The sequence below is a fragment of the Hibiscus syriacus genome, unplaced genomic scaffold, assembly GCF_006381635.1.
Source record: "Hibiscus syriacus cultivar Baekdansim isolate YM2019G1 unplaced genomic scaffold, ASM638163v2 tig00001825_pilon, whole genome shotgun sequence".
NCBI lineage: Eukaryota > Viridiplantae > Streptophyta > Magnoliopsida > Malvales > Malvaceae > Hibiscus > Hibiscus syriacus.
The window spans coordinates 1,301,403-1,316,056 of record NW_024061893.1 but is presented as its reverse complement, the minus strand read 5'-3'; positions in this window follow the sequence as shown (position 1 = coordinate 1,316,056).

The window sequence follows — 14,654 nt, the reverse complement described above, 5'->3', positions numbered from 1 at the left end:
GTATATGAAAAGACCCTATTTTATCCCACTAATTTATATTCTTATCTGTTTTAACATTTTAAAATTTATTTCGTAAGTGTTTCATTATGAAACTGTTTGTTTCATCACCATTTGCTTTGATGGGAAGTTGTGTCATCCCACTCATTAGAAAATTTTGTTATTTCTTTTTGTTTTGATTTATCTCAGCAATTTGGTAATAACAAAGTCATTAATGTCGTAGTAGTTTTTTCTTTTCTTTTATTGGCAAAGCAAAGTAGGGAGGGCGATTTTAAGCAGTGGCGGAACTTGATGATAAAGTTTGGAAACTAACTTAAAATTTTTAAAAATTGAGAGGTTTAAATAAGATTTTTAAAATTTTGAAGGATTTAGTTTACATATTTTTTTTAAAATTAGGGTCTAACTAAAATTTTTGAAATTTTAATAGGCTTAATGAAATTTTTTAAAAGTTATAGTATGGGATTTAATTAGTGACATTCAAAATTTTTAAAGTTTTTTCTTTTAAATTTTGGGAACCATGACCCTCACTAATCGCTCTTGTGTATCATGGGCAAAACTGCCAGGTTAATGCAAATGGGAAACGTTAATTGCCAAAATAATGTTATCAGCCGATTATTTCCCCAAATGGCGTGTTTGCTACAGAAAAATGCAAAAGTTGGGATATCTCGGCGTCTTTAGTGTTGCATTATGAACCTCTCGACGTCTTCAACTATTGTTGGATATCTCGGCGTCTTTTGTATTTGTTTGAGGATGTCTCGGCGTCTTCAACACAATTTCCATGTAAAATAGGATCTCTCGACGTCTTTGCATGCAAATTGGGACAATTTCCATGCTCGTTGAATATCTAGGCGTCTTTCATCTGGAGTTTGCAGCAAAACCAATCAATTAAAGCAAATCAACAATGCCAAAGTAAAATTTATTAAAGCAATTGCAAAAGCATTGGGGCCGGGGACATCATTAAACAAAAACATAAATTTTATTAAAGAAAGGTGTTGTTAAAAGGAAATTTATAAAAGCATTCATTTGTAAAGCAATAATGGTGTTATTAATGAAATTATAATTTTGTAATTTTGTAGATTATATTTGATTCAATTACTCGAGTATATATACATATTTATTACTTAAGGGTTTAAAACGTCAATTTTAAATACTTACTGAAATGAAATAATAATTTAGTAAAATTTAATAATAATGATTTAATCATTATTAAATTTTAACTACTAATGATTTAATAATAATAATGTAATTATCTAGTAGTAAAAAACTCAATTTAATAACAATGATATTTGATTTAATTACTTCAATGAATTTACTAATAATACTCAATTTTAGTAATTACTAATAACGATTTACTAATTATGAATTTAATAATAATAATGTAATGATTTGATATAAATGATTTACTAATTAAATTCATGATTACTAATAATGATTTATTAATTATGAATTTAATGATTTGATATTTAATGATTTAGTAATGATATGATTTAGTAATGATTAGTAATGATTTACTAATAATGATACTAATAATTTTTATTATTAATATTTAATGATTTGATACAAATGATTTAGTAATGATTTGAAATAATGAAATTATAATAATTACTAATAATGATTTAATAATTATTACTAATAATTATTTAGTAGTAAAAACCCAATTTAATAGTAATGATATTCGATTCAATTACTTCAATTTGATACAAATAATTCGAATAATGATTACAAATCTTGACGATGTCGGGGTGTTGTTGAGTAGTAATGTCGAGGCGCACGTCGGTTTCGTTGTGGTTGTTTCACTTGTTCAGGAGTTTGTTCATCATAACCAACATGCTCATTCATTGAGGGCATAGGTTCCGGTGTTGTAAATATTTGCCCACCACCACTATGCTCACCCATCCGAGGACAAATACTTGTACTTGTCATCATAGATATCATCTGATCAACATCATTTGTTGCCCCAAACATGGGAGAGAACATGAGTGATTGATGAGGAACATGTTGAGGAGTGTAGGGCATAACACCAGAGTTCGAATTACCCTAAACCCTAAACCATTACTAGTAATAAATTCGCTTTACCGGGAGGCATGCCAACCATATCAATCATTTGAACAACATGAGTTCATACTTGTCAATGCTCACTCCCATACAAGCGGATGACTTTGACTTCCAGAGTTCGGATTACCCTAAACCCTAAACCTAAACTCTAAACCTTAAACTCTAAACTCTGAACCCTGAACCCTGAACCCTGAACCATAAACCCGAGAAACCAAGAAGGAATGGGAGTGTGAGTGGGAGTGAGAGTTCTCACCGTGGAGCAGGACAAGAGGCAATGTATAATATCCCACCAGAATCTTTTGATCACACAAGATCATTTAGTCAAGTGGTTGGTGATTATGGTGTTACGCCCTACACTCCTCAACATGTTCCTCATCAATCACTCATGTTCTCTCCCATGTTTGGGGCAACAAATGATGTTGATCAGATGATATCTATGATGACAAGTACAAGTATTTGTCCTCGGATGGGTGAGCATAGTGGTGGTGGGCAAATATTTACAACACCGGAACCTATGCCCTCAATGAATGAGCATGTTGGTTATGATGAACAAACTCCTGAACAAGTGAAACAACCACAACGAAACCGACGTGCGCCTCGACATTACTACTCAACAACACCCCGACATCGTCAAGATTTGTAATCATTATTCGAATTATTTGTATCAAATTGAAGTAATTGAATCGAATATCATTACTATTAAATTGGGTTTTTACTACTAAATAATTATTAGTAATAATTATTAAATCATTATTAGTAATTATTACAATTTCATTATTTCAAATCATTACTAAATCATTTGTATCAAATCATTAAATATTAATAATAAAAATTATTAGTATCATTATTAGTAAATCATTACTAATCATTACTAAATCATATCATTACTAAATCATTAAATATCAAATCATTAAATTCATAATTAATAAATCATTATTAGTAATCATGAATTTAATTAGTAAATCATTTATATCAAATCATTACATTATTATTATTAAATTCATAATTAGTAAATCGTTATTAGTAATTACTAAAATTGAGTATTATTAGTAAATTCATTGAAGTAATTGAATCAAATATCATTGCTATTAAATTGAGTTTTTTACTACTAGATAATTACATTATTATTATTAAATCATTAGTAGTTAAAATTTAATAATGATTAAATCATTATTATTAAATTTTACTAAATTATTATTTCATTTCAGTAAGTATTTAAAATTGACGTTTTAAACCCTTAAGTAATAAATATGTATATATACTCGAGTAATTGAATCAAATATAATCTACAAAATTACAAAATTATAATTTCATTAATAACACCATTATTGCTTTACAAATGAATGCTTTTATAAATTTCCTTTTAACAACACCTTTCTTTAATAAAATTTATGTTTTTGTTTAATGATGTCCCCGGCCCCAATGCTTTTGCAATTGCTTTAATAAATTTTACTTTGGCATTGTTGATTTGCTTTAATTGATTGGTTTTGCTGCAAACTCCAGATGAAAGACGCCTAGATATTCAACGAGCATGGAAATTGTCCCAATTTGCATGCAAAGACGTCGAGAGATCCTATTTTACATGGAAATTGTGTTGAAGACGTCGAGACATCCTCAAACAAATACAAAAGACGCCGAGATATCCAAAAATAATTGAAGACATCGAGAGGTTCAGAATGCAACACTAAAGACGCGAGATATCCCAACTTTTGTATTTTTCTATAGCAAACACCCATTTAGGAAATAATTAGCTGATAACATTATTTTGGGAATTAACGTTTCCCATTTACATTAACCTGGCAAAACGCCGTGTATCATGACTGATTTTAAGATGTCATTATATTTATTGGATAGTAATAATAATTAGAGAACAGTAGAACTCATATTATTGGAAAGAAAATGATTAAAGCAAACTCATGAATCGTGTGTTATTTATTATCACACTAAAATGATTTTACCTTTTTTTCTTCAAAAGTATTAATGTTAAAATCATGATTTATTCGTTCGAAACTCATATCAAGTGTAAATAAGATAAATTATACCATTAATCGTCAAATCATTATTATTTTTATCATTTATCATTAAAAAACTGGTGTTAGGGGTATCTCTTTCCCTAGAGGATTCGCAGTAAATTAGTTTTTTTAGCCGATTTACTTTTCTCCTTTGTAAACAAAGTAATATAATGACGAATAATATAATTTACCTTATAAATTAAATAATTTTCAAGCATCACCATAATATATATATATATATATATATCATGTTTATTAATTTTTGGGTACACTGTGTATTTAGTCACTTACCTATTCACGTGGTTTCGTTTTGGTCATTAAACTATCTTTTTTAAAATCATATATGGTTTTACTTTGGTTATCCGTCATTAAAAAATCATAAGGTATGTTGATATGTTATTATATGATAATGTGCGTCACATTGAAGAAGAAAAAAAGTTGCAACGTTAGTAGCTGTTTATTTTTAATGGTGGTGACTAAAACAAAATCTAAATGTAATATTAAGTATGATTTAAAAAAAAGTTAAGTGACCAAAATAAAACTACGAGAATAAATGGATGACTAAATACATAGTTTACCCTAAAGTTTTTGATGTCGGAAAGGAGGAGAGAATCTCGCAAATTTAATTTATCAAAAAAAAATCTCGCAAATTTAGAAAGAATAACAGGAACTTTCAAAACAGATTTTATAAATTAATTATGTCTCAAGCTGAGATTAATGATTAGATGGGTGTTTTTCAATTTCTTTAACGTTTGATATAACTGCTATTACATTTTTTCTCCATTTCTAAACTAAAATATGCTTAATTCTCAAGATCATCGATTCTTTAGGTTATATTATAGGCCTTGAGATAATTGTTCACATATTTATTTTATAAGAATTCCATCCAGCTATTATTTAATAAAACATAATCATCAATTTGGGAACTGCAATTTGACCATCGGACAAAATGCACTTAAATCATGGGGAAAAAAGAAGACAAGTCCCCTCGACTGTCTAATCAATGTTTGTAAGTTATTTAAGACGTAATCAGGTTCTTGGCTGGGTAAAAAAAGATTCTTTTTAAGTTGCTCTAACAAGGGAGGGCAAAAAATGATTTTCATAATGTTTTGAGATTTCCCCCCAAAATTAAATCAACGAATTTTTGTGTCACACCCCAATTTATGGGGCAAATTATAAGTTTCTGAAATATATAGTCATTTTTACAATGTGCAGAAAATTCAGGGACTCAATATTAAATTTATCCATTTTTGTTAGATGTTGAAAAATAAAAATCCTTCGTAGATAATCTGGTTTTCTCTAGAAACTTACCACAATTTCCTTTCTCATCGACCCCCTTTTATCGCCACATTATATCATCGTCCGCCACCCCAGCTCGAGCCACCGTCACCTATCGACCCACTGTAGAACGACGATCATAACCTGACCTCCAACCCGTCGAGTGAATCCGTCGTTCGGCGTGAAACCACCGGAAAGTCCCTTCGAAAACCATCTGTCGTCGAGTGTATCTTAGCCGATTCCGGCCGTGTCCGGGGTTGTTTCGCCTCACCGCCGCCTCCACTAGACTCACTGTCACCGTGTGCTCAAAACTTGACCGAAATCATCGCGCCGTTGTTGTTCTGACATCGTCACTCGCCGACCACTGTTGGAGAAGTTGGTACATTTTAAAACTCTGCAATCCGTTATGTTTCATTGAAAAATAACACTTGCACAAGACTCCCGGGGTGTAGATTTACAAATCTGGAAATTTTCGTCGTCGTTCGATGACCGGAGCCGCCGCACGCGCCTCTCCCTGTGCGTGGGCTTTGTCTGGCTGCCTGGGGAACATGCTGACCGGCTGGACTGGTCTGAGCCGAGCCGAGCTGTGCCGACCGAGACGCCTGACCGAGCCGACCAAGCCGTCTGACCGAACCGATCGAGTCGACCGAGTTGTCTGACAGAGCCGACCGAGCAGACCGAGCCGAGTTGACCAGTGTTGACCATTGACCGACTGTTGACTTTTTTCAGGAATACCTATCCTGATATTTTTTGACTCCCTGAGTCTCTTTTTGAGGTCTGTTTTGTCAAATTCGAATCTGGTAAGTTGTTTTTCACTGATTAACCACCCGATTCGATCCGTTTTTCGCAATTAAGCTTCGTTTCTGATGAAATTTATGTTGTTATGTATATGAGGAATTATTGGAAGTTGATTTCAAGTTCGAGAGTGATCGAATGGAGATTAATTGGTGGATCGATGTCACAGAAACCAAGCTAATACATTATACTTTTTCATACTTTATTGAACATGTTGGTATTGGTAAATGCATGAATGAAAATGTTTGGTCTTATTTATATAGTTAAATAATTCCTACACTCGATCTGAATACGGTAAAAATTCGGTAACTAAATAAAATTCTGATGGCTTGTACAAGAAATTAGTAGTTTGATAAGGAATAATTTCAAGTTCAAAGATTATTCAGAAAAGCAATTAACCCTAGGATCTCTAAATTCTATTTATCTTTGTTAAGAGTTTTAATACCGAAATTATCTGGTTAAGAAATTACGAAAATACCCTTGAAAGATAAAAAGAGTCTGAGTTGACCCTGAATGAGAAAATACCCTGAGAATTCGTACCTAACCAGATAAATTATTGATTTAATTGTTAAGATCCTACTTTGGTACAGAAAATTTCTGATAATTCGTTCGTAACATTTGAGTATGCAATTAACTCGAAAATCTTCGAGTTATGAGTAAATACCTGAAGAATAATTTATCGAGGGTGCTCTTTTGTCAGAATTATTCGAAAGAACTGAAATAGATTATAAGTTTAAATTAAATAATAAGATCGGACGGAAGGAAATGATTGAAATATCCTGGATTTGTACAATGACCAATATACCCCTTGAATGCAAATGACCCAAGAATATCACCAAGCCTAGGAATGATTGAATACCCTGGAAGGGCAATGAATTGACCAATCGACAAGTATCAGTTTTAGGAGTTGTTCAGCTCAAGATGTTCGATAATCCGATCGATCGACATAGATGGTAAATGTCTTTAATCTTCGTTCTCCCTTATCACCTCAAATCACTCTGGTCATATTTGAAAACACAAGTAACTTAGATGCAAAGGATTTCTGAATACCTTTCTGATTACTTAGTGCCCCCGAAAAATGTCTGAATATTAAATGATCTGGATAAATCACATTCTGAATAACTGATGATTCCGTCAGCTAATGAACTCTTCCGATAGTGATTCTAACTTCCGGCATTATATCGGTATATGGAAGATCCGTGTTTTTCTGCCCAATAAGATTATCCAATATCTCCCAACCATATCTGGAACCTCTAGTGTGTTCCCTGATCACATAAATGTTTTCTCTTATTTCTGTTATGATCTCTGCTCTGATTTTTGATATCTCTATTTACTGAATGAAAATGTTTTATTTGGGATACTCTGGATCTGGTATGAAGACTCTGGCGGTTAAGTCGTTGCGATTAATTCCTTTTATAGGTTCTGCACCGACTGGTAATTCCTTATGGACCTAAGGCGGCCCTTGGGTAGGCTCTGCTGCCCTGAGATTTTTCTTGGGTAAGTCTCCATGGCCCCGAGAATTTTCTTGGGTAGGCTCTTAGGCCCCAAGATACTCCCTTAGGTTATGCAATTCTGGGGAGCTGTATATGGCGTTCAGTTGGAAGGACTACTATGGTTTTGAAAACATGTTTTAAATGGTTTTGTGGGAACACACTAGACACCCTATCCTGATCTCCTGAACCCATTCATTCGAAATATTTCCCTCTGAACGGAATAATTAATGTCTGTTACTACCTGAGATATTAGTGGGACCTCAGCTCAGCCTAAAAATCTATAGATGTCTGAAGCAATAAGTAAACCTATGCTTATCTGTTATCTGCATGTTCTTCAACATCATCTGGTAGTTCTGTATTACTGAGCTTTCCAAAGCTCACTCTGTTACTCTTCATTCCAGGTTAAAAGAATTGTACCAGTGCAGCTATCGACATCAGTAAGGGAGTTTCTTCGACGTTGCTGGCAGGATATGATAAATGTGATTATGGGACATGTAGGTTGTATTTTGTTTTATATACGAGTCTGAAAATCTGTTTTATTTCTTAACACTGATAAAGTTTACCTTTGTATTTATAAATGATTTTATGATTTTACATGTTTTAATAAAATTGTAAATTTTTCCGAGATTTTTACAGTGGGTTGCTCTGGTGGCCCTAATGTGACACCCGAATCGGATCGGATCACCCGCATCGGTCTGGGGGTGTTACATTTTGCTTTGTTTTTGTTTTATTTTCTTATTCTCTTCCTATATCAATATATCTTTATCAAACTATACAAATGGCAAAGTTGTAAATATTGATTTTTTTCATCAGTTAATGTTCATTGATTTCAAGTACTGATTTAGATAATACAACTTCAATTATGTTCAAGTTTTCTTAAGATATTTTAATATTTATTCGAGTTATAGTGTTTTTTAGTCTTTAATTAGAAGTTGATCAGTAAAATGTTAATAGATGTTCTTGCTTAGACAAATTCCTTTATTTAAGTCACACATCAAAATCCTTAGAATACTTTTCATGATATAATCTTTGAACTAGTAACATTTTTTCTATATACTTGAGCCTATAGTTTTTGAGAATTGTTTTTAAATTGAATATATAATGATTTTCTTTTATATATAATCAACTGTATTATCGCTTGTTTGTGTTATGAGAGTAATTTTATTCAGAGTACAACATTGGTAGATAACATTTTTTTTTAATTTATTTACTTAATATTATTTTAAACTCTTTAAAGTGTTTTTCAAATACAATACGACACATGGGTAGATAACATACGAAAAATATATTAATAAAAAAATCATGAAATTATGAAAAGAGCTGTGCATGGGACGTGGGTGTGAAGTTTGAAATGAAGCAAACCAAAGCAGAGGTAGAAGGACAATAATTTCTTAGAAGGAGAAAACACACACGGCTTAATCAATATGTTTCCAATCTGCTTCTCACCTACTAACATCAGTCGAATTAAATCAAATTCTTTGGTTAATTTCATATCAAACATATATTCAACCATCGTTGAATTGTAAATGAATATTTAATTTACACCTATTAAATCAATTTCCTCTTTTTATATGGAAAAAATAAAATTACAAAAAATGCAAACAATAAAAGGCAGAAGAATGACACATTCCTGTAATTACACATTTATTACGCCGTGATAAAGGGATGACTAGGGTGGTGTTTGTTTTTGCAGAGGTAAAAGGTCTGCAGTCTGCGGACCACATCTGCAGGCATCTGCAGCAGAAGAGGTGGACCAAAAGTCTGCAGTCTGCAAGAAGAAGACTGTTTGTTTTTTAACGTCTGCAGACTGCTAAAATGAATTGAAATATAAATAAACTGATTTTTTAAACTTAAAAGAGTTTTGCAATACTGAGATTTAAATAATTTTAGTTTTACAATATTAAAATTTAAATAATCCATACGACTACAATAATAAATTATTTAAAATAAATCAATCCATATTTTAAAATAAATCAATTCGTACTAATAAATTATTTAAAATAAATCAATCCATACAACTACAATAATAAATAAATCCATATTTTAAAATAAATCAATCCATACAAATAAATTATTTAAAATAAATCAATCCATACTAATAAATTATTTAAAATAAATCAATTCATATTTTAAAATAAATCAATCCATACTAATAAATTATTTAAAATAAATCAATCCATATTTTAAAATAAATCAATCCATACTAATAAACTATTTAAAATAAATCAATCTATACAAATACAATAATAAATCAATCCATATTTTAAAATAAATAAATTCATACTAATAAATTATTTAAAATAAATCAATCCATACTAATAAATTATTTAAAATAAATCAATCAATATTTTAAAATAAATCAATCCATACTAATAAATTATTTAAAATAAATCAATCCATACAACTATATAATAAATCAATCCATATTTTAAAATAAATCAATCCATACTAATAAATTATTTAAAATAAATCAATCCATACAACTACAATAATAAATCAATCCATATTTTAAAATAAATCAATCCATACTAATAAATTATTTAAAATAAATCAATCCATATTTTAAAATAAATCAATTCATACTAATAAATTATTTAAAATAAATCAATCCATATTTTAAAATAAATCAATTCATACTAATAAATTATTTTAAATAAATTATTTTAAAATAAATCAATCTATATTTTATAATAAATTATTTTAAAATAAATTATTTTACAATAAATTATTTTAAAATAAATTATTTTATAATAAATTATTTTATAATAAATTATTTTAAAATAAATAACCTTATTAAATTATTTAAAATTATTTTAATAAATAACTATATTTTATAATTGTTCTTGAAGAGGTTTGAAGACCTTTGAAGACATAAAACCATGTCTACACCAAGAAGAGCTCGCGCAGACGTTTGAAGAGCTTCTGTCTTCTAAAAAACAAACAGTCTGCGAAGGCTAATGTATGCGCATGGTCTGCGCGACGCAGACATAAGTGGTTTGAGGAGCTTGTACAGTGAAAACAAACACCACCTAGGTCTGAGACAAACTAAGTGAGGACAGGAAAAAGACAACTGTAATTAAAGTTGACTGGACTCTTTAATCACAATTCTATTTATTTTATTTTATTTTTTGTAACAATTTGTAGGTGAATTATACGAAGTTTATCTGTATTTATTGGGTTTAATATAAAATAGGGTTTAAATTATACTATTTATTTTTTAATTATTTAACCATTTTTTGGTTCAAATAAGTGTTTAAAAATTTATTTTATGATATTTTCAGTTTGTTCGTTAAAAAACTGTTATCTTTTAGTGATGAGTTCTTTGTGATTTTTTTCAATCCAACTCGTCATTTTAAGCAAAATCGAAGTATTTTGAATTTAATTTTTTTAAGATTTAGGGTTTTGATTTCACTTTCTAGATAAGTTTTCATAAACAATGTGTTTTAGGAGAAATGATCATGTGTGGCGCCTTAATATTCGACTAAAACAATTATTACCGGTTTTTACCGGTTTTGTTATTGTTGGACACTTTATTGGAAATGTTAAAAAACAATGATGTTTTAGGTAGAAATAATAACGTTTTAGGTAAATTTTTACCGTTTTTGTTATTTTTTTTAAATAACAAAACCAGTAACTCATTTTTTTAACTGAATATTAAGGTGTCGCACCGTATAACTTCCCGTGTTTTAGGACAATTTTTTAAGCTTAAGGATGTTTAGTTTGTAGAAAAATGAGAATGAGGACTCGAAGATTGAAATGGATGCACTGGAAATAGATGAGTTTTTAAAATTGAAGTGTTTGTGACTTAAAATTATTTGATTTCTCAAAAAAAAAAATCTAAATGAAGAAAGGAACAAAATGAATGAAGGTCACGTATCACACATTCAATGAATAAATATTTGTAATGGGTGATTTGAAAATAATTATAAAATAAAATGTTAGATATTTGTTTTGATAAAAAAAATTATACATTTATGATAAAAAATTATTTTATGATATTTTCAGTTTGTTCGTTAAAAAACTGTTATCTTTTAGTGATGAGTTCTTTGTGATTTTTTCAATCCAACTCGACATTTTAAGCAAAATCGAAGTATTTTGAATTTAATTTTTTAAGATTTAGGGTTTTGATTTCACTTTCTAGATAAGTTTTCATAAACAATGTGTTTTAGGGGAAATGATCATGTGTGGCGCCTTAATATACGGCTAAAAAAAGTATTACCGGTTTTGTTATTATTTAAAGAACAAAACTGATAAAAAAGTTAACGGAAATATCATTATTTCTACCGGTTTTGTTATTGTTGGACACTTTACCGGAAATGTTAAAAAACAATGATGTTTTAGGTAGAAATAATAATGTTTTAGGTAAATTTTTACCCTTTTTGTTATTTTTTTGAAATAACAAAACCAATAACTTATTTTTTTAGCTGAATATTAAGGTGTCACCGTATAATTTCCCGTGTTTTAGGACAATTTTTTAAGCTTAAGGATGTTTAGTTTGTAGAAAAATGAGAATGAGGACTCGAAGATTGAAATGGATGCACTGGAAATAGATGAGTTTTTAAAATTGAAGTGTTTGTGACTTAAAATTATTTGATTTCTCAAAAAAAAAAATCTAAATGAAGAAAGGAACAAAATGAATGAAGGTCACGTATCACACATTCAATGAATAAATATTTGTAATGGGTGATTTGAAAATAATTATAAAATAAAATGTTAGATATTTGTTTTGATAAAAAAAATTATACATTTATAATAAAAAATGAAATGACTTAAACTCTTATTTTATATTAAAACTATATCTATATATAATAAAAATCAATGATTGGTTGGGAATTGAGGTGTGACAAGACTCAAGTTTGCTAGATGAATTTACTGGTCGTTGATATAATCTTATTGATTGATTATTTTTGCTTTCTTTTTCTTCAAAAATCAACTCTAATTCCATCTCATGACTCATTATATGTTATTCTTTTTTGCCTAAATGCCTACTTTGCTATCCAGTCCATGCATGGCTATGAAACAGTGCCCTATTTATTATTTTTATATATAGATCTCTTGTTTTTCATTAACATAAAAGGAAAAGAATATGGTATGAGTTTGTTCAAACAAGAATATGGCCTAAGTTTGAATTGTTTATTTAGAAGAATTTTGTGGTTGGAGTTGCTTTTGTTAATTCTTTTAACAAATCATAAATGTAATTTTAATTTTATGTGTAGGAAAGGGGAAAGGGGAAAGGGGAAAGGGGAAAGGAGAAAGGAGAAAGGAGAACTCTAGGGAAAGAAAATGAATACTCTTAATGAGTTTAGAATTTATAATTTAAAAAAATATAAAGAGATAAAGACGAGCAGGTCAATCAATCGACCAAATATATACTTACTCTATTTTTTGTTAATTTAATCCTCTTTTTATTGGATTTATTTATGTATATTTATATTATATATGTTTTTTTTTGTGTTGCACTTTTTGTTTAAGATATCATATATTTATATAGATTTTAATATAATGGTAATATATTTTTATAAGTAAGTTGAAGTTATACAATGATTGAATCTAAAACTAATGTCAGTTAAAAGATCGTGTTCTTTTTTCATATATTATTATTTAATATAATTGTTTTTGAATAATTTTTTAGGAGGGGAATAGATAGAAGGGAGAAGAGAGAATTTTTTTTATATATTATTATTTAATATAATCTTAGTCAAATTCTATAAATATAGTATATATAATATAATAATTAATGCAGTAAAAATAATAATATAATATTAATTTTAAAAATGTTGTGTGACGAACAAATTTATTATTAAACATTTTTTTCTTAAAGGGCATCCCTTTCTTATCTTTGTAGTTAAGGCAAGGATATGGTCAGTCTCCAGCATGTTGCAGTACCTATGGGCAAAAGAACATGAGCAAGGAAATAATCCATGAGCACTGGTAGGGCCTTCATTGCAACACTAAAACTTCAAATTCTCTGTTGGCCCCGTCATCAATGCTGCAATGATCACTGATCCATCCCCAAGCTTCATTAATGCCTCCCCACCGCCACCCACATCAGCACCACCAATATTGTCATTCGCCACTTCATAATTCCCTCTATTCAATTCAAATTCCAAATCAATATAAAAACCCAAGCTGGAAACATATCGATGGGAGGCAACTCATGCATCAAACTGAATCAAATGCACATGCAATAATGCTTTTTTTAAGTTCTCAACACTTGAAAGAACCGTCTTTAATCTAATATCCAATGATTACAGAAGAGGCCCCTGGAATCAAAAAATATCCTAATCGTAATACTCCAAATTGAACACCATTGGATGTGGAGGACATCATGGCACAAACCCACCATGCCCCAACTTGGTCCTATCACTGCCAACCAAAATCAAAACCCCAAATCCTGTGAGAATCCTACCAACAATTTCCTACATTAATCAACTTTAACACCATATCTTTATATCTACAATTTCTTTCTTAATTATTTGTCATTTATATGGGCACTCTATCGGCCTATCTCAATAACATATCTAAATTTTAAAATTCTTAATTATAGCATAATTGAAATGGTTAATCTCAAATTTAGAATATAAATTGTTATTTTTAAAGGGATGAATCAGCAATCTTGAATATAAACTCGAACGTGGAAGTAAAGAGAATTGCCCTTTCTTTAATTTCCCTCTTATATATGAACCTGAGTTGAATTATTCACTGAACTTTCTCTAAAGAAATGTATAGAGAGTCTTATTATTATATATACCAGTATATCACCTTCTCTCTTTTATTCTTTCATTCTTCTTTCCCATTGTCTTTCATTGCTTAAATGAGTGCTGATTAAGCCTCGAAGCTCGTGCTTATCTTCTGCTCTTGATCCGTCATACAATAAATACAGAGAGATTCAAACAACTCATTTCAACGCAAGCCATATCAACCCACAAAACCCCAATCTCTCTTTAGATACATCATAAGATCAGAGCAAGGCCTAATATCTCAAACCTAACGTACACTATTTTTTTGCCCTTTTAGATACTTC